At 40.7% G+C, this 23,235-nt stretch overlaps 1 long non-coding RNA gene and 1 other non-coding gene across 5 annotated transcripts in view; one reads left to right on the forward strand and one right to left on the reverse strand.

The window, feature by feature from the left end:
• LOC139179639 (uncharacterized) overlaps nucleotides 1-23,235 on the reverse strand; it is a 51,126-nt gene that overhangs the window by 13,831 nt on the left and 14,060 nt on the right. The window contains exons 1-4 of one of the 4 annotated variants that reach the window (XR_011563955.1): nucleotides 20,825-23,231; nucleotides 18,865-19,011; nucleotides 10,551-10,715; nucleotides 1,630-9,312 (exon numbers count right to left, since the gene is read on the reverse strand). This is a non-coding gene — a long non-coding RNA (uncharacterized lncRNA). Of the gene's footprint in view, nucleotides 1-1,629; nucleotides 10,716-18,864; nucleotides 19,012-20,824; nucleotides 23,232-23,235 lie in introns of those variants that run through there. The other 3 variants (XR_011563956.1, XR_011563957.1, XR_011563954.1) reach the window with 3 other exon arrangements.
• Nucleotides 270-376, forward strand: LOC139179829 (U6 spliceosomal RNA). The gene has a single exon (XR_011564184.1). It is a non-coding gene; the product is annotated as a U6 spliceosomal RNA (small nuclear RNA).

The following is a 23,235-nucleotide window of genomic DNA, read 5'->3' on the forward strand; positions in this document are numbered from 1 at the left end:
TCCAGATGAGAAAACAGTGCTTCCGAGATTGTTAACAACTTGTCCCAAATCACCGAGTTGCTAAAATTGTGGGATCAGGCCATTGAACCTAGGCTGTTTCAGGCCCAAACGTGTGCTCTTGGTGAGCAAAGTAAAAAATAAGATGGTGTTTAATGGAGGAGAACATGAACATGTATTGAGTACTTAATATATACGTGGCATGTGATCCTCACAACAGTCCTGCAAGGGAGGTATCATTCCCATTTCATAGATGAAGAAATTGAGGCTCAGTGCTCACTTTGGCAGCACATATACTTAAATTGGAATGATACAAAGAAGATTAGCATGGCCCCTGCTCAAGGATGACATGCAAATTGGTGAAGCATTTCATGTTTTTATGGCAGAAACCATCACAACATTGTAAAGCGATTTTCCTCCAATTAAAAAATAAAGTTAAAAAAGTATGAATAAAACAGGGAAATGTCTTTAAAAGTTGAGGCTCAGAGAGGTTACATAACTTATCTAAAGTTGCACTGCAAAGCCCCGGTCTGGGGCACTTCACCTCCTCTGTGTCTATGCTGAGAGTTTTGTACTTTCTCTCTGAAATAAATCCTGTTTGCTTGCTACCATGAAAAAGAAAAAGGCCAGGTCTCTCAGACTGCAAAGCCCATATTCTATTTGTTAAAAATATATATTGTTGTTTTGCTCCTAAATTTTCTTTATTTATCATTATTTATTTGGCTTCTTCAGGTCTTCACTGTGGCATGTGGAATCTAGTTTCCTGACCAGGGATCAAACCCAGGCTCCCTACATTGGGACTAGTGTCTTAGCCACTGGAACACCAGGGAAGTCCCCCATATTCTTTCTTATTCTTTCTTCCAGATAGAATTCGCAGGAATTTCACAGATTGAACTAAGTAATTAAAAATCTCTCCTTTAGATATTTTTAGTTCTGCATATCCAAACCAAACACCTAGTGTATTTGTCAGAATTTGAAAGAAGTCTATTAAAGACTGCTTGCAAGAAAACCACTGTATAAACTATGTTTTATAAGTTCTTCTGTTTTAATTATTTAGGTTTTCTAAAGTTTGAAGGAAAAAAAAAAGGAGACAGAAACCAGTTTTTAATGATTTGGAATTAGGATTCATGAATACACCAGATTCTTTCTTGGTACTGGGGGAAAGCAGAGAATAAATGTGGTGGGAAACTATGAGGGTCCAGAGATTCAGACTTGAGCCTGGAATAGACATTAAAGAGGTATTTCAAGGACTTCCCATGTGGTCCAGTGGCTAAGACTCTGTGCTCCCAATGCAGTGGTGTGGGCTCGATCCCTGGTCAGGGAACTAGATCCCACATGCCACAAGGAAGATTGATCTTATGTGCTGCAACTAAGACCCGGTGCAGTGAAATAAATACTCAATAAATTAAATATTTAAAAGAAACCTCAATTATTAAAAAAAAAAAGATGCAATTCTAATTTATTTTAGAAATAGCTTGTGTGTCTGCTAGTCAACAGTAGAGCTAAGGCCAGAACCTGGGGTTTCCCAATTCTTAAACCATTGTTTTTTCTTAGACATGAACCATGAATTGCTTTAGAGAATAATCCTTTCTCTTCCTCTCTTAATCCAGAATGGGGGGGGGGGGGCGGGGAGTGAGAAAGATTAAAGACTTAAAAAAACAATCAGGACATCAAGAATCAAGTTATCCTGGAAGGAGGTCAAGACAGTAACCACAGAGGCTGGAGTTAAGGGGAGGAGAACCAGGCAAGATAAGGTCTTAATCTAAAGCAATTAGAGTAAGCAGGCAAGCTTTTGTTACTTGTTTTTAGCTGAACGCTGTGAACAGAAAGTTTTTTGAAATCCTTGGCTAAATCAAAACCTGCAAAGTGAGGACTTCTAACCTTCAAGAAAAAAAAGCTGAGCGTGAGACAAAAAGGTATTTGTTTTTATACTTAACTTGGTAGGGAAAAGGAAAGAAAAATAAGATGTCAGTTCAGCTGGGTCCCAATTCCAGCCCTGGGAAGCCCAAAGCCCACCCCTCTTGGTTTTATTTTTAAGAATAGCATTTTTCCCTCCCTTGGCCAAGTTCAGTGTGTAGGATCTTAGTTCCCTTACCAAGGATCAAACCTTCACCCCCTGAAAGCGTGAAGTCTTAACCACTGGATTGCCAGGGAAGTTCTACCCTCCCCACCTTGGTTTTTGTAAATAGTCCTGAAGGGCTTTCTTGGTTTCTAGACTACTGAGATCTTGCTTCCGTGTGTAAAGAGATGGAAGTCAGGCTTTACATCCCAGTAATAGGGAACAAATTTGATTGGGAATGGCTGGGTTACCATCTAACACTGACATGTCATTTTCCCCTGACCGGGCTCAGCTTCCATCCATCCGGCTGGCTTTTCTTTCATGGTCTTATTTCTTTCCTTTCTGCCCTCTGCCCCTACTCCCCTCTCCTTGCAGGAGCAGAAACAAGAAACTCTTCCTCTAATCTCCAGCCTGGCAGGTTTTCCCTCCCCTGGAGTCCAGGTGCCTGTAGCATTAGCTCCTCAGTGGCTTTCCCCAAGGAGACAGCTCCCTCCTTCCTCTTCCCAAAAAGGAATCATGGGGCCAGCTGTTAAGATTTCAAACAATTATTTTTTTCACGTCTTTACTCAACATGGGAAAATCTCTGAAGTTTAAGGTGGCACCTGGCTGTCCTGTAGTGCTTGTATTTCTTTCAAGGCTTTGTTCTGTCTGGAATTTTATTATAATAACTAATGATGGGATTTCTTTAATGGTCCAGTGGTTAAGATTCTGAGCTTCCAATGCAGGGGGGTCACAGGTTCAATCCATGGTCAGGAAATTAAGATCCCACATGCCACATAGTGTGGCCAAAAAGCAAAACAAACAAACAACCACTACAACAAAAAACTAATGGGAATGAACATACCTTGATGTTTACATAATTTTAATAAATCAACTTCAAAATGATAAAACATTAGTAATCAAATAGAGATTCACTCAGTCATATCCAACTCTTTGGGACCCCACAGACTGTAGCCCTCGAGGCTCCTCTGTCCATAGGATTTTCCCAGGCAAGAATATTGGAATGTGTGGTCATTTCCTCTCCCAGGGGAATCTTCGTGACCCAGGGATCAAACCCGTGTCTCCAGTATTGGCAGGTGGATTCTTTACCACTGAGCCACATGGAAAGGCTAGCTTCTATCAATGATTCACACCAAAAGGTGGTTCAATGAAGCAGCTATGATGAGGCAGTACTAGAATTCAAAGGGGAATCAGGTACCCTTGAAACTCAAACCTAATAATAGTAGAAAACACCACCCACTTACTTACCCAATATACACAGATTTGAAACTGTTTCTTTGAGAATGTTTCTGTTTGGGGGGATAATTCTCTTATTTGAAGGCTCTAAGTAATGACAGGCAGAGAAGATGCCTCAGTGACCTGATAGCCATGCCCTGGAGAGACAGCTGAGAGAGGGGTCCCCAACCTCCGGGATCTAATACCTGATGATCTGAGGTGGAGCTGATGTAATAATAATAGAAATAAAGTACACAATAAATGTAATGCACTTGAATCATCCTGAAACCTTCCCCACTTCTCCAATTCATGGGGAAAATCCCCTTTCATAAAACTGGTCCCTGGTGCCAAAAAGTTTAGGGATATTCAAAGGAATGTTCTTTGTCCTTCACACCCACGCTGTTTGTCTAACTGCCCCATCTCACAAAGCTTTAACCTCCCCTAGCATCACACGCCTCTTCCCACTTTGAGGGGCAGGGTGCACACCAGTGTTCAGGCCTCAGGTCCTCCCTGGGCGCTGGTGATCTGTCCTTCTCATCCTGGCTCTGTAAGGCACTCCCCTAAGTTTTTCCTGCTCCCCTGTTTCTCTAGTTCCTCCTGAATCTTCCTAGATAAACCTGTCTAAATGATGCAAGAACTTTCTATCTAATGAATCTGTGATTTTCTCCACTTTAATCACACCTGGGCTGTGTCTACCACACTCTCTCCACAGCTGCACTTGTCGTTTCTGTTTCGTTTTCAGCTTTCTATTTTACACTGGAGTACAGCCGATTAACAATGTTGTGATGGCTTCAGGTGGACAGCAAAGGGACTCAGATGTATGTATTCATGTGTCCATTCTCCCCCAAGCCCCTCTCCCACCCAGGCTGCCACATAACATTAAGCAGAGTTCCCTGTGCTGTACAGTAGGTCCTTCATTATCCATTTTATTGTCAGATTTTATTTACTCCTTATTTTCTTTATGTCCCCTAAATGAATTTCCTCAAAACCCAGTTCCTCTCCTCTCAGGCCCCATAGCTAGTATTTCATTTTCACAATCACCTTGCCTCATGTAGGAGTGTGGTGGGCGGGGGGCGTGGCAAACTGGCGCAGTGGAGGGAGGGGGCCTTAGCCACCTGCAGTCTGCGGCCTGAACAGCCACAAGGCTCCCCCAGTGGCAGAGTGGTACAGACTCTGCCTGCCAAGGCAGGAGATGCAGTAGACTCGGGTTCGATCCCTGGGTCTGAAAGATCACCTGGAGTAGGAAATGGCAACCCACTGCAGTATTCTTGCCTGGAAAATTCCATGGAAAGGAGGAGCCTGGCAGGCTACAGTCCATGGGGTTGCAAAGAGTCAGACAAGACTGAGCATGCACGCATATCATAGACACCAATGTTGAGTCAAACATCCCAGCTCACTTTTGGAGGGTTTAATTATGCCTTAATGCTCCTTATCATAATTAAGCAGAAATAGTGATTCTAATTAGCATATTTACAGAAACCACACAAGTATGCTTCCCTGGTGGCTCAGATGGTAAAGAACCCACCTGCAATGCAGGAGACCCAGGTTCAATCCCTGGGTCAGAAGATCCCCTGGAGGAGGAAATGGCAACCCACTCCAGTATTCTTGCCTGGAGAATTCCATGGACAGAGAAGCCTGGCAGGCTACAGTCCACAGGGTCGCAAAGAGTCAGACATGACTGAGCAAATAACACACACAAGTAGGTCCATATAATCGCACACTTCACCTACTCGTAGCTTAATGGTGTTCCATCTGTGTTTACTTTGCCCTGGTTTCCCTTTCAGCTTGAATGAGCACAACTTTTGAAGTCTTTAATTTATGACTGTTTTAACTTAAGCAAGCCCTGCTAGAGGGTGACAGATGGTAAATGTCAAAAACCCAGAGAGAGGGTTTCTGTTTAGCCTTTGATTTTTGTTTTGTTTTTTAAGCCAGAGAAATGTCCGATTGTGCTCATAGTTTGTCGGAGAAGGCAATGGCAACCCACTCCAGTGTTCTTGCCTGGAGAACCCCAGGGACAGGGGAGCCTGGTAGGCTGCTGTCTATGGGGTCGCACAGAGTCAGACACGACTGAAGAGACTTAGCAGCAGCAGCAGCAGAAGGAGAAAATTATTTCTGTTCTCAAAACACTATAATAATAACAAAAGTAAAACAAAGAACATGGACTTCCCTGGTGGTCTAGTGATTAAGAATCTGCCTGCCAATGCATGGGACGCTGGGTCAGTCCCTGGTCCAGGAAGATTCCATATGCCCGTGTGCCACAACCACTGAGCCAGAGCTCTAGAGTCTGTGCTCTGCAACAAGAGAAGCCATCGCAATAAGAATCCTGAGCACAGAAGGTAAAGAATAGCCCCTGTTCACTGCAACTACAGAATGCCCAAGGGCAGTAACGAAGACCCTTTGTAACCAAAAATAAATAAATAAATAAATAAATCCTTCAAAAAAATCATCATCACCATGATGGCACTGATAATGGTGGCAGTGATTATAGCAGCCACCAACCCAGAGGTACTTGTATGTGCCAGGCACTGTCTCAGGAAGTATTCCTACCTTATTATTTTTTGAGGGGGGTTATACAGTGAGGCATGTGGGATCTTAGTTCCCCCTACCGGGATCGAACCTGCACCACTTACATTGGAAGCACAGAGTCTTAACCACTGGACCACCAGGAAAGTCCCGTTCCTACATTACTTTATTTAACCTTCATAATAAATTTAAAAGGTAATCGTAACTGCTTCAATTTTATAGAAGAGAAAACTGAAGGTAAGATAAACTGATAAAATTTCCCACTACTACTGTGAAGACATAAGCAGTAAGACCCAGGGTCAGAATTTGAATCCAGGACTCTCCAGCTTCAGGCCACACAGTGAGCTTCTCTATCCTGTCTCGCCACCTCTCCTGCCATATCATTATACAGTTATTCCACAACTGCAGTTAGTTTGTTCATAACAATATATGTTCTTAAAAACAGTACCCTGTTCTACCTATCTAAAACACAGAAATAATTTCCATTATGTAGGGGTAAACTATAGATTTTATCAATTATCAAAACTTCAGCCATTCCTAAAGAATTGGGAAATGAAAGTCTTTTTTTTTTTTTTTTGAAAAGTCTATTTTTTAATTGCCCAAAATGAAAGTCTTGTTTTTTTGTATGTAAAATTCGTAAGGGTTTTTATGTGGTTGTAGCCTAAGGGAAGAGATACTGCTACGTTGAGAAGCCATTAAAGGTTTAATTTTTTTTTCCTTAAGAGATTAGGGAAGCTTTGCTCAGTAAATTGGTTTGCTTAAATTGTTTGTGAAAATTTAAAAATTCCCCAAGTTCCTCCAAGCAGAATCAGTTAGTTTCTTATCCTTGTTTCAACTGCTCTTTCTTTGTGCATGTTTCTCTTACAGGATAGTACTTCGTATTCAGTGTGGTAACTATCTGTTTCTGTCCTGGGCCATAGACTAGACTCCCAGAAAGTGGGGTTAAGACCATTGTACCCTTAGCAGCTAGCACATAACAGTATTTAATACATATTTACTGATTTAGTGAGTGATTGTAAGTAGAGTAAGAAGACATTTTACTTTTATATAATAGATGGCTCATTACAAGATTAGTGTTCAGTGTTTTGTGTGAATCCTGGCAACCCACTCCAGTACTCTTGCCTGGAGAATCCCCATGGTCAGAGGAGCCTGGTGAGCTACAGGCCATGGGGCTGAAAAGAGTTGGACACGACTCAGCAACTAAGCACAGCACAGTGCGGATCTCACTTAAAATGGACATTCAAGGAATTCCCTGGTGGTCCAGTGGTGAGGACTCCACACTTTCACTGCCAAGAGCAGGAGTTCAGTCCCTGGTCAGGGAACTAAAAGCCCAAGTCACACGGGGTGGCCAAAAAAATAAAATAAATAAGATGGACATTCATTTCATTTTTCTGAGTTTATATGGAATGAAATCTATTTTTGCTGGAAGAGATCTTGTTTAACACCACTGGTAATAAAGAATACATGATAATAAAAAAGCATTTTCAGGGGAGAAAATTTGGGCATGAATGCTCGTAACTATATACATAAATAAACATCATTAATTCTGAAAAGTACAAAATATTTGACCCATTAACAGAATAGATAATAATGAAAACTGATGACTTTTCTGTTAAGTAAACAAAAACTTTGTTCCCTTTACCCAAAGCCATTTGAGACTTTTTAAAATGGCAAATGATGAAAAAAAAATTAAATGCTTTTGTTTGCATATATTGAAATAACCAAACATCTTTTGTCTTTTATTCTGTGAATTACATGGACTGATTTTTTAATATTGTGCCAACCTTACTCTCCTTGGATACATCCCACTTGGTCATCATGTATTATTCCTTTTTTATATCTTACCAGGTTTAATTTGCAATTTTTTCTTTAATAGAAAAACTGAAATTTACTATAACAAACTACTCCCTAAAGAAATGAAATACTAAGCAACAATGTGGCAACTTTCTTATATCAGAACTATTCATCATCTTAAAATATGTGTGTGTTAGTTGCTTGCCGAGGTCCAGCCCGGCTGATCCAGGGAGTTCGAAGCGGGGACGGTGTCGGCGAGGATAAGGATACAATAGCTTCAATTAGATATTAATTAGAGATGTAAAGAGTAATAGAATGAGGATAGCTCAGTAGGAAAATTCAGTGGAGAAAAGAGGCTGAGTAGCTTGGTTTACGTGGGAGACCAATAAAACTTCAAGACAAGAAGCTTGCACCACTTACGTAGGCCACAGGCATCCTTCCGTTCTCCCAAAGGAGAGGAGACACTGAGGCCTCCCCAGTCGGATCTTAGAAGCCTAGGCATAATTAGTAAGCATGGCGGGTTCCGCGCTCCATATGGAGACTCAGCCAGAGTTTGAGAGAGAAAGTGACATGGGGAGACCAGTATTTCGAGAAACTGATCCCGATTCTCTATTTTCCAGGGTCTGTTTTTATACACTGAGGTGTTATACAAAAGTCATGTGGGGTCAGCAGTCCTGACTTTTATCAAAGTCAGGTGCTTCATACAAATGTATACAGAGGTCTTAGGGGTATTTACATCATCTTCTGGCCAGGGGGCCTGCTGACGATTTATGACCCTCTCCTTGTGACAGCGGTCAGTCAACCAGGACACTTATTTCTCCAGGGGTGATTATTCTTCAAAAAGACTCCACCTTCCGAAGGTACCAGATAAAGTTACATTCCTATAGGGTGAGGGTGTAGTGGGTTTTAATTAAGGAAAGAATTTACTTAGCCTAAGGTCTAACGTGATTAATATCAAAGGTTAATACTTATTTCTTCTATATATTCATTAATGTGTGTAAGGGCAGGGAATGTGGAGACTTAGCAACAAACATTGGCTCAACAAATGAAAAACCCTTCAGCAATACAATTTCTAATCAGCCCACTATACTTATACTAATGGTTTTCTAACTTTTCTAAGGAATCTGTTTTTAGAAGGTTTAAAGCATCTTGTGCCTCTCACGGTTGGGAGGCTGTGAGCAATCACATGTGGCCCGACAAGCCTGTCAGGCAGGCTAGAGAACCTTCAGAGGAGTTTGTAGGTTAAAACACCCTTGTCGCACCCAGGAGTTTTTGTTAACTGGAGCTCTAAGTTAACTCCTTCTCCAAACGAGGTGGTGGGGGACAGCCCCCCATAAAGTCAGAGGTGTAGGTGAGAGTACAAAGTAGTAAAGTAGACAGGCTCTGGTTATGGGGGTAGATGCTCGAGGATTTCCAGGGGGACTCCTGGGGCTCGATCCCGCCTTTGCGTATGTCGAGCCTCCTTCCTCATGACCTTTGCCACGGGCGGAGTGCCTCACGCTGGCCTCCAACAGTTGCTCAATCATGTCCGACTCTTTATGATCCTGCAGACTGTATCCCACCAAGCTCCTCCAACCATGGGGATTCTCCAGGCAAGAATACTGGAGTGGGTGGCCATTCTCTTCTCCAGGGGATCCTCCCAACCCAGGGATCAAACCTGCATCTCCTGCATTGCAGGTGGATTCCTTACCGTCTGAGCCACCAGGGAAGTGCATAAATGGTTTCTGGAAAAAGAGTTATTGTTGAAGACCAAGTATTAAAATCAGTATTACATACAATACTCAAAACCTTTTTTCATTCTACAACCTGGTTGATCACTTTTCTCTCCTCTGTCCCAGAACAGCCCACGCGTCAGCTATTGAAGCCTTTCCCTGGCTATGAGTGATGTTGAATGAGAGTTAAGGAAAGCCTTGTGATAAAAGGAGTCATAGCTATTGTAATTTTTAAAATAACTCTTCCACCACTGCACTTTACATTTTTCTTTTTAAAAGAAATTCTCATGAAGAACAGCCATCACTGAAATCAGAAAGACTGCTTTTATCATTGTAATTATAACAATATTAATTATGCAGTTTATTACTATATTAAATGTAGAGGGTTTCTACTTCAAGTAAACACAATAAAATGAAACGTACATCAGCATGTTAAGAGCCAACTATTCATATTTCAAAAGGATTCTCCAACTCAAAAAGGATCCACTGCAGCTTTTCTATAAATAAAAAAAATCCCCGTGGTTTTAAAAATAATTTTAAAATTGTAATTTACACATAATTTTCAGGAACTCTTCTATTATACAACACAATGCACAACTGTGCATGTATATAGATCATGCCATAAAGAAAAAGCTCATACAAATTTCCCATAAGTTATCTAATTAACTGTGACTATAAGAATGAACATAAACATTGGTTGCAATGCATAGAAAACCACTAGAAAAATTTATGCTCATACTGTTTACTGTTTACAATTCTATGTAAGGACTTTACATTGCTAGTTTCTAAAGTGAAAAGAACTTTAATATGCCCATTATGCCATTTCCTAATTACTAATTTTTTGCAAACTTTTCTTTATTAATGATAGAAACATAAACATTCAGTTTGCCTGGTAGAATCACAGAAAATTTGAATTAGTTAAGTAAAATTTGATGACCCATAGGTAATAAATACTGCACATTACCCACAGAATCCCAGTGTCAGAATTGTGTACTGTAGGCATCAGAGACACAGAAATCCGGGAATCTGGAGAGAATGAGGAGCTCCAAGTCATAACCTGGTGGAACTGTGGTTTGTGAGTGTCAGATTACTTTCAACTAACATGGATATCTTGAAAAGAGCTGTTAAGTTCTTAGAACAAGGGAATTTTGAGGTCATGGTATATTTCTTTTGAAACAATGGCCTTCTCCAACTTAGTTCTAGAATTCCTAAGTAGCTGATGTTAGGAATTCTTCTTTTCCCAAATTTACCTTGGGCTTGGTAACATGGAGTTCTTTCACCATTTGAATATAATGCTTCTTCCATACACCCTGCTCATAGGGAGCTGGGGAGACATTGATATACCAGTTAAACCATAAACATTTTAGCATCCAGAGGTGATCCAGTTCAGTTAAATTCTTCCAATGCCAGCTCACCTGGAGAAACAATGTAAAAAACTATTCAGGTTACATGTCCACTTTCTCTAGGTTTTGAGCCGTCACCCTGGTACTGAGAGAACTTCTTTATTTTTTTTTTCTGGAGTGGGTTGCCATGCCCTCCTCCAAGGGATCTTCCTGACCCAGGGATCGAATCCACTTCTCTGCATTGCAGGCAGGTTCTTTACCACTGAGCCACTGGGGAAGTGGATTCATGGATTCATTCATGAATGAATCAGAGCAAACATAATTTTAACTTGATAAACCAGGCCTGGAATTCACAAGTAGTTTCTTTTTGGTCCTTTTTTTCCAAATCACAACCAAGTTACCTCTTACCTGAAGTGCTTCCTAACAAGGCAGGAAGATTTTTTTTTAATTGGAGGATAATTACAACATTATGATGGTTTTGCCATACATTGGCCATAGGTATACATGTGTCCCCTCCAACCTGAACACCACTTCCACCTCCCTCCCCATCCCATCCCTCCAGGTTCTCACAGAGCACTGGCTTTAGGTACCCCTTTTTCTTTTCTTTTCTTTTTTTAAATGTTAATTCAGACAGAATCCAAGTCAACTAATATTTATTGAGCACCTATTAACCATCCTCGTCACAACCTGAAGGGTAGTATAATTAATATTCTCCCCTTGCAAATGGGGAAACTAAGCTTCAGATAAGACTTCGGAACTTCCTAAAGATCTCTGGCTATGCCAAAGCCTTTGACTGTGTGGATCACAACGAACTGTGGAAAATTCTGAAAGAGATGGGAATACCAGACCACCTGACCTGCCTCTTGAGAAACCTGTATGCAGGTCAGGAAGCAACAGTTAGAACTGGACATGGAAAAACAGACTGGTTCCAAATAGGAAAAGGAGTACATCAAGGCTGTATATTGTCACCCAGCTTATTAACTTATATGCAGAGTACATCATGAGAAATGCTGGGCTGGAGAAAGCACAAGCTGGAATCAAGATTGCTGGGAGAAATATAAATGACCTCAGATATGCAGGTGACACCACCCTTATGGCAGAAAGTCAAGAAGAACTAAAGAGCCTCTTGATGAAAGAGGAGAGTGAAAAAGTTGGCTTAAAGCTCAACATTCAGAAAACGAAGATCATGGCATCCGGTCCCATCACTTCATGGCAAAATAGATGGAGAAACAGTGGCTGACTATTTTTCTGGGCTCCAAAATCACTGCAGATGATGATTGAAGCCATGAAATTAAAAGATGCTTACTCCTTCGAAGGAAAGTTATGACCAACTTAGACAGCATATTAAAAAGAAGAGACGTTACTTTGCCAACAAAGGTCTGTCTAGCCAAGGCTATGGTTTCTCCAGTAGTCATGTATGGATGTGAGAGTTGGACTATAAAGAAAGCTGAGCGCCAAAGAATTGATGCTTTTGAACTGTGGTGTTCGAGAAGACTCTTAAAAGTGCCTTGGACAGCAAGGAGATCCAACCAGTCCATCCTAAAGGAGATCAGTCCTGGGTGTTTATTGGAGGGACAGATGTTGAAGCTGAAACTCCATTACTTTGGCCACCTGATGCGAAGAGCTGACTCATTTGAAAAGACCCTGATGTTGGGAAAGAATGAAGGCAGGAGGAGAAGGGGACAACAGAGGATGAGATGGTTGGATGGCATCACCAACTCAATGGACGCGAGTTTGGGTAAACTCCAGGAGTTGGTGATGGACAGGGAGGCCTGGTGTGCTGCGATTCATGGGGTCACAAAGAGTCAGACACGACTGAGTGACTGAACTGAATTGAACTGAAGGATCTCTGGGAGTCTGCATATGAACGTTGTGTGAAGGCTACAGAAACTCCAGTTGGCACATTGCTCATTTTTTTCATGATATGCTTCTGTTTTCCCTACATGCTTATGATTTACCTAAATATATAAAGGGAACACAATGACTAATACTATATTGATGTGTCCTAAATAGCCTTTAAGATTCAATGAAGCATTAAGTATTTGTCGTGGGGACTTCCCTGGTGGTCTAGTGGCTAAGATTCTATGCTTTCAGTGCAGGGGGCCAGGGTTTGATCCCTAGTTAGGGAACTGGATTCTACGTGCTGCAACTGACACTTGGTGCAGCCAAATTAATACATTTTTTAAAAAGTATTCTGTACATTCCACTTTCATAGCATTATGGTCAATCCTACATATCCAGAAAATGGTGGAGGTGACCCTATTATGTGTAGTAGTTTTTAAAATAATTTATTCCAGGTTTTAAATAAGTCTTAGTAGAAACTAGAGTCAAGTCCATATATAAAGTTCAGACTAGGCATTCCATATCTCTTAACATGAATTGCAGAGATGGTAACTAGTCTTCACATTCATTTCATCTTTGGAAAACTGGCCTCTTTTTCAAGGTTAACTCAATAATAAATAATGTTTGAGTGCCCCCAAAAGGAGCAGAACACTCTGTAATGGAACTCACTACCCATCCATCTGTTTATCTATCTGTCCGTCTTCCTCCCTCCTTCCATCCATTGTGTACGGAGTTTCAAAGTTACCCAAACTCACGTCCATTGAGTTGGTGATGCCATCCAACCATCTCATCCTCTGTTGTCCCCTTCTCCTCCTGCCTTCAATCTTTCCCAACATCAGGGTCTTTTCAAATGAGTCAGCTCTTCGCATCAGGTGGCCAGTGTGTTATGTCCAGGATTATTTTATGAGCTGAAGATAAGACATGTAGGGGAGAGGGAAGCAGAGGTGGGGCACAAATAGGAGAAACAGTAGGTTCAGGATCTAGATGGAGGAAAAGGCTTAGAGGATCTTACACAACACTGCAGGCAGAAACAGAGATCACAACCACTTTGTGCAACCCAGAATGAAACTGCACTGCCCTTAATCCTCATATGGTTAGTTAATTCAATCAAGATGTGGGGTTTGGGAGGGAGGGGATGGGGAGAAAGTTTTTCTCAACTCTCATTCTTTTCCTCTTTTGACTTAGATCGGGTTTAGACCTGGGTAGTTAAGTTGGGGTTCCCCCCCTGCACTGGGGATAGATAAAATTTTGCTTTGTTTTTGATTTTTGCTGCTTTTTGTTTGTTTAAAACTAAACAGGAATGAGGAAAGTTGAGGGTGGGGAAGCTCTTTCAAAACTGTAAGACAACCACCACCACATTTTCAAACAGCTCAAAGCTCATCTTGGTGCAATGACTTTATTGTTTACTTTAAATCTAGCTAAAGAACAATTGCCTCACAGTCAGTTCTGGGAAATAAAATAAAATGTTGAAATCTACCAAGATTGACATATGGTACACATAGATGATAAGATTATCTATTTCGTATCACATCTCCCTGGAATGATAACATTCTCATTGTGAAAAACATGGAAAATTCTGAGAAACCTGAAGAAAAACAATACCCAGAACCCTGTCAATCAGAGATGACCAAACATTATCAACAAGCTGGTAGAGTTATTTTCCTTTCTGTTTTTCAGGTATATATGAAAGCAAAATTGGGAAACTGCATGCAATTTAAAATCATGCTTTCTTCATTTTATACATAATAAGCATCTCTGTTCTTCCAAAACATGTTTTCTAATGACTGCCTAATAATTCTTTATATGGCAGAATGATACTCTATTACTGGGCATTTAAAACACTATGTTTTTTTAAAAAACAAATTGTTTCAATTTTAGAATAATATGTGTACATCAATACTAAATTCAAAGATACCAAGGGGCACACTGTAAAAAAAGTAAAAAAAAAAAAAAAAAAGCCTCTCTCATCCTTGTCATATAGCCACTCATTTCCCTCTGTGAATGTAACCATTGTTACTGGCTTCTTGTGTGCCATTCCAGAAGAGCAACAAATATGGATACATTCTTTTATTCTTCCAAAGTGGTAGGATAATTCTGCACCTTTGTTGTTTTATTGATGATATATTGAGGAGATAGTTGCAACCAGTCTGCTATTAGCAGACATTTCCATTGTTTCCAACCTTTTGCTACTACAAACAATGATGCAATATTCTTATATAGACATACATTTTGCATGTGTTGAAGTATACCCATCAGACAAATTCCAAGAAGTGAAACTACTGGCCAAAGGTAATCTTGGGTTTTTTTTTTTTTTTTTCTAATTTTATTTTATTTTTAAACTTTACATAATTGTATTAGTTTTGCCAAATATCAAAATGAATCCGCCACAGGTATACATGTGTTCCCCATCCCGAACCCTCCTCCCTCCTCCCTCCCCATACCATCCCTCTGGGCCGTCCCAGTGCACCAGCCCCAAGCATCCAGCATCGTGCATCGAACCTGGACTGGCAACTCGTTTCCTACATGATATTTTACATGTTTCAATGCCATTCTCCCAAATCTTCTCACCCTCTCCCTCTCCCACAGAGTCCATAAGACTGTTCTATACATCAGTGTCTCTTTTGCTGTCTCGTACACCGGGTTATTGTTACCATCTTTCTAAATTCCATATATATGCGTTAGTATACTGTATTTATGTTTTTCCTTCTGGCTTACTTCACTCTGTATAATAGGCTCCGGTTTCATCCACCTCATTAGAACTGATTCAAATGTATTCTTTTTAATGGCTGAGTAATACTCCATTGTGTATATGTACCACAGCTTTCTTATCCATTCATCTGCTGATGGACATCTAGGTTGTTTCCATGTCTTGGCTATTATAAACAGTGCTGCGATGAACATTGGGGTACACGTGTCTCTTTCCCTTCTGGTTTCCTCAGTGTGTATGCCCAGCAGTGGGATTGCTGGATCATAAGGCAGTTCTATTTCCAGTTTTTTAAGGAATCTCCACACTGTTCTCCATAGTGGCTGTACTAGTTTGCGTTCCCACCAACAGTGTAAGAGGGTTCCCTTTTCTCCACACCCTCTCCAGCATTTATTATTTGTAGACTTTTGGATCGCAGCCATTCTGACTGGTGTGAAATGGTACCTCATAGTGGTTTTGATTTGCATTTCTCTGATAATGAGTGATATTGAGCATCTTTTCATGTGTTTGTTAGCCATCTGTATGTCTTCTTTGGAGAAATGTCTATTTAGTTCTTTGGCCCATTTTTTGATTGGGTCGTTTATTTTTCTGGAGTTGAGCTGTAGGAGTTGCTTGTATATTTTTGAGATTAGTTGTTTGTCAGTTGCTTCATTTGCTATTATTTTCTCCCATTCTGAAGGCTGTCTTTTCACCTTGCTAATAGTTTCCTTTGATGTGCAGAAGCTTTTAAGGTTAATTAGGTCCCATTTGTTTATTTTTGCTTTTATTTCCAATATTCTGGGAGGTGGGTCATAGAGGATCCTGCTGTGATGTATGTCGGAGAGTGTTTTGCCTATGTTCTCCTCTAGGAGTTTTATAGTTTCTGGTCTTACGTTTAGATCTTTAATCCATTTTGAGTTTGTTTTTGTGTATGGTGTTAGAAAGTGGTCTAGTTTCATTCTTTTACAAGTGGTTGACCAGATTTCCCAGCACCACTTGTTAAAGAGATTGTCTTTAATCCATTGTATATTCTTGTCTCCTTTGTCAAAGATAAGGTGTCCATATGTGCGTGGATTTATCTCTGGGCTTTCTATTTTATTCCATTGATCAATATTTCTGTCTTTGTGCCAGTACCATACTGTCTTGATAACTGTGGCTTTGTAGTAGAGCCTGAAGTCAGGTAGGTTGATACCTCCAGTTCCATTCTTCTTTCTCAAGATCGCTTTGGCTATTCGAGGTTTTTTGTATTTCCATACAAATTGTGAAATTATTTGTTCTAGCTCTGTGAAGAATACTGTTGGTAGCTTGATAGGGATTGCATTGAATCTATAAATTGCTTTGGGTAGTATACTCATTTTCACTATATTGATTCTTCCAATCCATGAACATGGTATATTTCTCCATCTATTAGTGTCCTCTTTGATTTCTTTCACCAGTGTTTTATAGTTTTCTATATATAGGTCTTTAGTTTCTTTAGGTAGATACATTCCTAAGTATTTTATTCTTTCCATTGCAATGGTGAATGGAGTTGTTTCCTTAATTTCTCTTTCTGTTTTCTCATTATTAGTGTATAGGAATGCAAGGGATTTCTGTGTGTTGATTTTATATCCTGCAACTTTACTATAGTCATTGATTATTTCTAGTAATTTTCTGGTGGAGTCTTTAGGGTTTTCTATGTAGAGGATCATGTCATCTGCAAATAGTGAGAGTTTTACTTCTTCTTTTCCAATTTGGATTCCTTTTATTTCTTTTTCTGCTCTGATTGCTGTGGCCAAAACTTCCAAAACTATGTTGAATAGTAATGGTGAAAGTGGGAACCCTTGTCTTGTTCCTGACTTTAGAGGAAATGCTTTCAATTTTTCACCATTGAGGATAATGTTTGCTGTGGGTTTGTCATATATAGCTTTTATTATGTTGAGGTATGTTCCTTCTATTCCTGCTTTCTTTAAGTTTTTAGCCATGTCTCATGGCTTGCAGGATCTCAGTTCCCCAACCAGAGATCAAACTCACATCCTTGGTAGTGAAAGCCACTGGATCGCCAGGGAATGTCCAGGAATCTTTATTTAAAAATTGGGTACTACCAAATTGCTCTCCTGGGTGTTTGCATCAATTTATCTATGAAGGTGCAACACATGAAGGTGCTTGTTTCCCCACACCCCTAACAATATAAAATGTTATCATTAAAAAAGAAACTAAATTCATCTGAGTCACAAACGATGGCATGAAAATGAGGCTAAGCATTTTATCTATTTTCAAAACATCTGCTTTTCTTTCTGTGAACTACTTGCTCACTTCCTTTGCTCATTTTTCTGCTAGGCTTTGCTTTTTTTTTCTTCTTAATGTAGATTTATAGTCGTTCTTTAAAAAATAAGAAAATTACCCCTTTGCTGGCAACATGTTTTTCCCCAGATTATTTTAATTTTGGGGGGCCACACTGCAGCAGCTTGTGGATTCATAGTCTCCCGGCCAGGGGCTGAACCTGAGCCCTAATCAGTGAAAGCACTGAGTCCTAACCACTCCCAGGGAGCTCCCTCCTGTTTACTGTCTGTATTTATTTACAGTTTTCTTCTCGATGGAGAAAATTTTAACTTTTATAATCACAACTTAAAATCTTGCTTTCTTTATTTATAAAGCATATATAATATATATACAAAATATATAAAATAAATAAAGATTTTAAGTTATACATTTTCTTTTGAGGCTCTGAATATTATAGATTACTCACAAAGTCTTCCTTCCCTAGATTTCCTTTAATTACATTTTTTTCCCCTTTAGTCATGCCTGGTGGCTTACAGGATCTTAGTTCCCCAAACAGGGATTGAACTTCTGCCCTCAGCAGTGAAAAAGCAGAGACTTAACCACTGGACCAGGGAATTCCCTCCTTTGAGTAGGGAATGGTTTTCCATAATTTCATATCAATCTTTTATCCTTCTAGAATTTTTTTCCAGATACTGCCCAATTGTCCCAGCACCAATTATTAAATACATCATCTATCTTACTGCTTTCATTTTCTTAATTTTTTTTCATTTTCTTAATTTTAAAAACTAAAGTTACCCTGTGAATGCACAGTAACAGGGAATTTCTGGTCTTTCTAGACTATGAAAAGAAATCAACAAAATGACTATCAATTTTATATCTTAAAAAATATACTTGAATACACCGTGAAATTATTTGTAAGAAAATAATGGTCAGATGCTTTTCCAACCTGTGAGCACATTTGCCCACTCTGAACTCCTTTAGTCTCACATGCTTCTGTATTTATCACATTAGCACCTTATTTCATGCTTTTCTATTTATGAATGGCCTGCACTCTACACTCTTAAGTTTTACTATGGTCCTCTGCTGTGCAATATAAGGCTATTCTGATGATGAACCATTATATACATGTGTATATATTTCCCCAACTGGCTAATACTATTTTACGGACACTTAGCAATGGCTTACTTTTTCTCTCCTGTGATCACTAAGTGCACAGCCAGACACAAAGAGATGGGGCCAATCCAAACTGTGCAAACAAAATGCGGTGAGCATCTTGTCGGTGCTCGGTTTTGTATGCATGCTTTCTTTTTTCCCTCAAGGTTCAGTGTTTTCTAGGCTGTCTTTACAAAACACCGAACCCTGCTTCTTTATCTGTGCCTGTGCACAGTGACAAAGGCTTTGGGGGTCCAGGAAAGAAAAGATGTATAAAGATAACACCTTTGGGAGCTTGGTCATAAAATCCAGAGCTTCTGCTGGAATTTTCTCCTGAAGCTTTCAACAGCAGAACTTTTGCTGTGACAGGGAGCAGCGTTCTAACAGGACTGTCAGGATTCTTCTCCTCTGAGTGTCCATCCATTTGTCAAACTGGAAAAAAAAAAAAAAAAGCAAAGCAAAGCAAAAAAAAAAAAAAGCTCCAGGTTTAGTCTGACACCAGAGACGCATTATGAAAGAGATAAAGAACTGCATAGAAAGTGAGTTTAGTAACTTATTCTTAACAAATTGCATGCATTTCTTTCCCTAACAAGTACACCCCATGTTTTGCCACCTACCTGTTCTTTCTCACATGTGTGTGTGTGAGCCCAAGCAAGGCCGGTGTGGACATAGACATGCACTTGACCTCAAAACTTGGAGTTACAGAAAAATTTGGGAGCTGGTCATAGTCGTAAACTGAGAATATATACAGACTTGTAAAATGTAGATCTTTAACTTCTGATGGGGCTATATCCCAATTAATCCATCATAAGTTGAAAGTATCATAAATTAAAAATGCACATAATACACTTAACCTACCAAACATTCTAGCTTAGCCCAGTCTACCTTAACGTGCTCAGAACGCTTACATGAACCCTGATGATCCTTGCTGTTGTTTAGTCACTCAGTCATGTCCAGCTGTTTTGCGACCCCATAGACTGTAGCTCAGCAGGCTCCTGTGTCCATGGGATTCTCCAGGCAAGAATACTGGAGTGGGTTGCCGTGCCCTCCTCCATGGGATCTTCCTGACCCAGGAATCAAACCTGAGTCTCTGCATTGACAGAGGTATTCTTTATCACTGAGCCACCAGGGAAGCCCTCACATGAACCTACAGTTGGGCAAAATCATCTACCACAAAGCCTATTTTAGAAGAAAGTGTTGACTAGTTCATGTAATTTATTGACTACTACACCTGGAGAAGGGAATGGCAACCCACTGCAGTATTCTTGCCTGGAGAGTTCCATAGACAGAGGAGCCTGGTGGGCTACAGGCCATGGGGTTGCACAGAGTTGGACATGACTGACACAACTTAGCATGTATACAAGCACACTGAATGTGAAACCAGAATGGCTGTCTGGGTACTGATGGTTTTAAGTGTATTTGGCCTGTACTCTTGTGACCGAGTGGCTGACTGGGAGCTGTGGCTCAGTGGCTGCCCAGAACCATAAATAAGTATCCTACTGCACATGGCTAGCCACCCCTCCCCAAAAAAACCCAAATACAAAATTTTAAATATGGTATCCACTGAACGTCTATCACTTTTGCATCACTGTAAAGCCAAAAAGTTGCTAAGCCAAAGCATCTTAAGCCACGGACTGTCTGTACAACCATAAGAGAAGACACCTGGGCAGTCAGTCTTCGCCCATAGTTTACATCAGCTCATTAGTGATTAAAACTCCAGGACCAGAAACAAACCTTTGCATTCACAATTAGAGATAAGGCAATACAAGCAAATATCTCTGAGAAGGGGGAGTATATGGGGTTAAAGTCCTGTGTGTGTGTGTGTGTTCTCAGTCACTCACTCTTGTCTGACTCTTTGCTGAGCCGGCTAGGCTCCTCTGTCCATGGAATTTTCCAGGCAAGAATACTGGGATGAGGTGCCATTTCCTATTCCAAGGGATCTTCCCGACCCAGGGATCGAACTTGTGCCTTTTGGGTCTCCTGCATTGGCAGGTGGATTCTTTACCACTAGCACCACCTGGGAAGGTCCAGTTAAAGTCCTGCTGCTGCTGCTGCTAAGTCGCTTCAGTCGTGTCTGACTCTGTGCGACCCCATAGATGGCTGCCCACCAGGCTCCCCTTGGATTCTCCAGGCAAGAACACTGGAGTGGGTTGCCATTTCCTTCTCCAATGCATGAAGGTGAAAAAAGAAAGTGAAGTCACTCAGTTGTGTCTGACTCTTAGTGACCCCATGGACTGCAGCTTACCAGGCTCCTCAGCCCATGGGATTTTCCAGGCAAGAGTACTGGAGTGGGGTGCCATTGCCTTCTCCGAGTTAAAGTCCTACTAATATGTAAATGATTGATATGATTGGAAAGGAAAAGTTGATAGGAGGGCCTGGAAAAAAAAAAGAGTGCCAGAGACAGGAAGTACATGCCAAAGCAATCTGGGGCATACCAAACAAACGCTTGGGTTACTTCACAATTTTCCCCAGTGATGACCCCAAACCAGTCCCAAGATTAGTGACTCATCAAAGATGAGAGCGTGAGAGCTGGCCAAAATCAAAAGAAAGGTTCTTATGGGAACAGCTAGCAGCAGAAGGAGCTGTTATCAGAGTCTAAACCTCTGTTTTTCTTCTTTAGTCCATTAGAGAAGAGAAAACAGGAAAGTTTGGGGCTACTTGTATTTTATACACTATTGCATTTCATCAATAGATATTTTCTAGTTAGTATAAAGTAATCAGAATTTTATAATACTTTAGTTTTAATCATAAAATACATTGACCACCTAAAAAGGCATGAAAGTGGAAGTGAAGGCATTTCCAACTCTTTGCGACCCCATGGACTGTAGCCTATCAGGCGTCTCTGTCCATGGGATTTTCCAGGCAAGAGTGCTGGAGTGGATTGCCATTTCCTTCTCCAGGGGATCTTCCCGACCCAGGAATCGAACCTGGGTTTCCCACATTACAGGCAGACGCTTTTACCATCTGAGCCACCAGGGAAGCCCTTTAAAAAAAAAAAACGGCATAAAAGGAAAAATGTATTTTAAGCCTTATGACAAGTCAACTTCTTTGTAATCATAGGATCTATTTTTTTTAATTAGTTGGAGTACTTCTTGATTAAAACCTTCCTTGGAAGTCCAGTGGTTAAGAATCTGCCAGTGCAGTGGACATGGGTTCCATCCCTGGTCTGGGATGATTCCACCTGCTGCAAGGCAAGTAAGCCTGAGAGCCACAACTCCTGAGCCCACATGCCACAGCCCCTGAAGCACAAGCACCCTAGAGCCTGTGCTCTGCAACCAGAGAAGCCACTGCAGTAGGAAGACTGCGTCCTGCAAGTAGGGAGGAGTGGTCCCATGCTCATGACAACTAGGGAAAGCCTGCACACAGCAACGAAGACGCAGCTCAACCATAAACAAATAAATAAAAAGAATCTGCCTTCCAATGCAAGGGACTAGGGTTGATAACCTGCTCGGGGAACTAAGAGCCCACATGCCACAACTGGAGAAAGCCTGTGTTGCAACAAAGACCCAGTGCAGCCAAACCAAAGATTTTTAAATAAAACAAAAACTATTCACTGTTACCAGATCTTTTCAGCGCTCATCAATCTCACTTTGGACACTATCATTCAAGGGGGAGGGGGGACTCTCAAATGAAAAAAAAAGAAAAAAAAAACATCAGAAATCTTAATTTACAAATAAGTGAATAAAGTGTATTCATGTATGAATGTTCCCAGATTTCCTCTCCGCCTGTTTCTGCACAGTCCATATTTCTAACTAACATAATATGAGACTTCTTTCCTTTGGGGATGGGTTATTAGAATGATAGAGAAGCCAGACCAGAGTGGTGAGGGCCAGGGGAAGGACCAGCCCACGATGCTGCGGTGATCTCTAAAGCAAGGAGCCAGTGGGGGGCATATGGAGACAGGAGAGCTGCAGGGTTTTGGCGTGTAGGCAGTCTGTGGAGGTTCAGACTGTAACTGCCTTTCCAGCAGTTATACAGTGTGAGAGAACTGGGGAATGAAGAAAGGGGATCTGGTAGGTAGTGTTATGAGTTCTGAATTGGATCCCCTGTGATTTTTCTTTGAGAGACAACATGAAAATTGGTATTCATCTTTAAAATTACTTTGGGCAGTGCTACGTGCTACTCTGTAGAAACTGAGCTATGTGGGGACCCAGGATGATGAGGGAAGAAATGTTTATGGGATATAATTATCACTACAGTAAATCAGAAATAACCCCAAATGCCTCACAATAGTGAATCAGCTCAGCAACATGATAAGAGAAAATACGGCATTAAGGATGCATGGGGGCTTTGGGAGTGAGGCCATTCAGAGTCACATTGATTGAATAATTATATCGAAATTTAGAGTTACTGGGAAGATTAAAGAAATGAAAATATGTATAAAATTCCTAAAAGAGTGTATGACTCATTGTACTCATGGTAGCTAATTTTATAAACGGTGGTCCCCAAACTTTTTGGCACCAGGGATCAGTTTCATAGAAGAGAAGTTTTCCATGGACGGGGGGAACAGGCAGGTAGGGATGGCTTCGGGGTGATTCAAGCGCATTGCATTTTATTGTAGTTCAGTCACTCAGTCATTCTGACTCTGCAACTCCATGGGCTGCAGCATGCCAGACTTCCCTGTCCTTCGCCATCTGCTGGAGCTGGCTCACACTC

The sequence above is a fragment of the Bos indicus genome, chromosome 25, assembly GCF_029378745.1.
Source record: "Bos indicus isolate NIAB-ARS_2022 breed Sahiwal x Tharparkar chromosome 25, NIAB-ARS_B.indTharparkar_mat_pri_1.0, whole genome shotgun sequence".
NCBI classification, from domain to species: Eukaryota; Metazoa; Chordata; class Mammalia; order Artiodactyla; family Bovidae; genus Bos; species Bos indicus.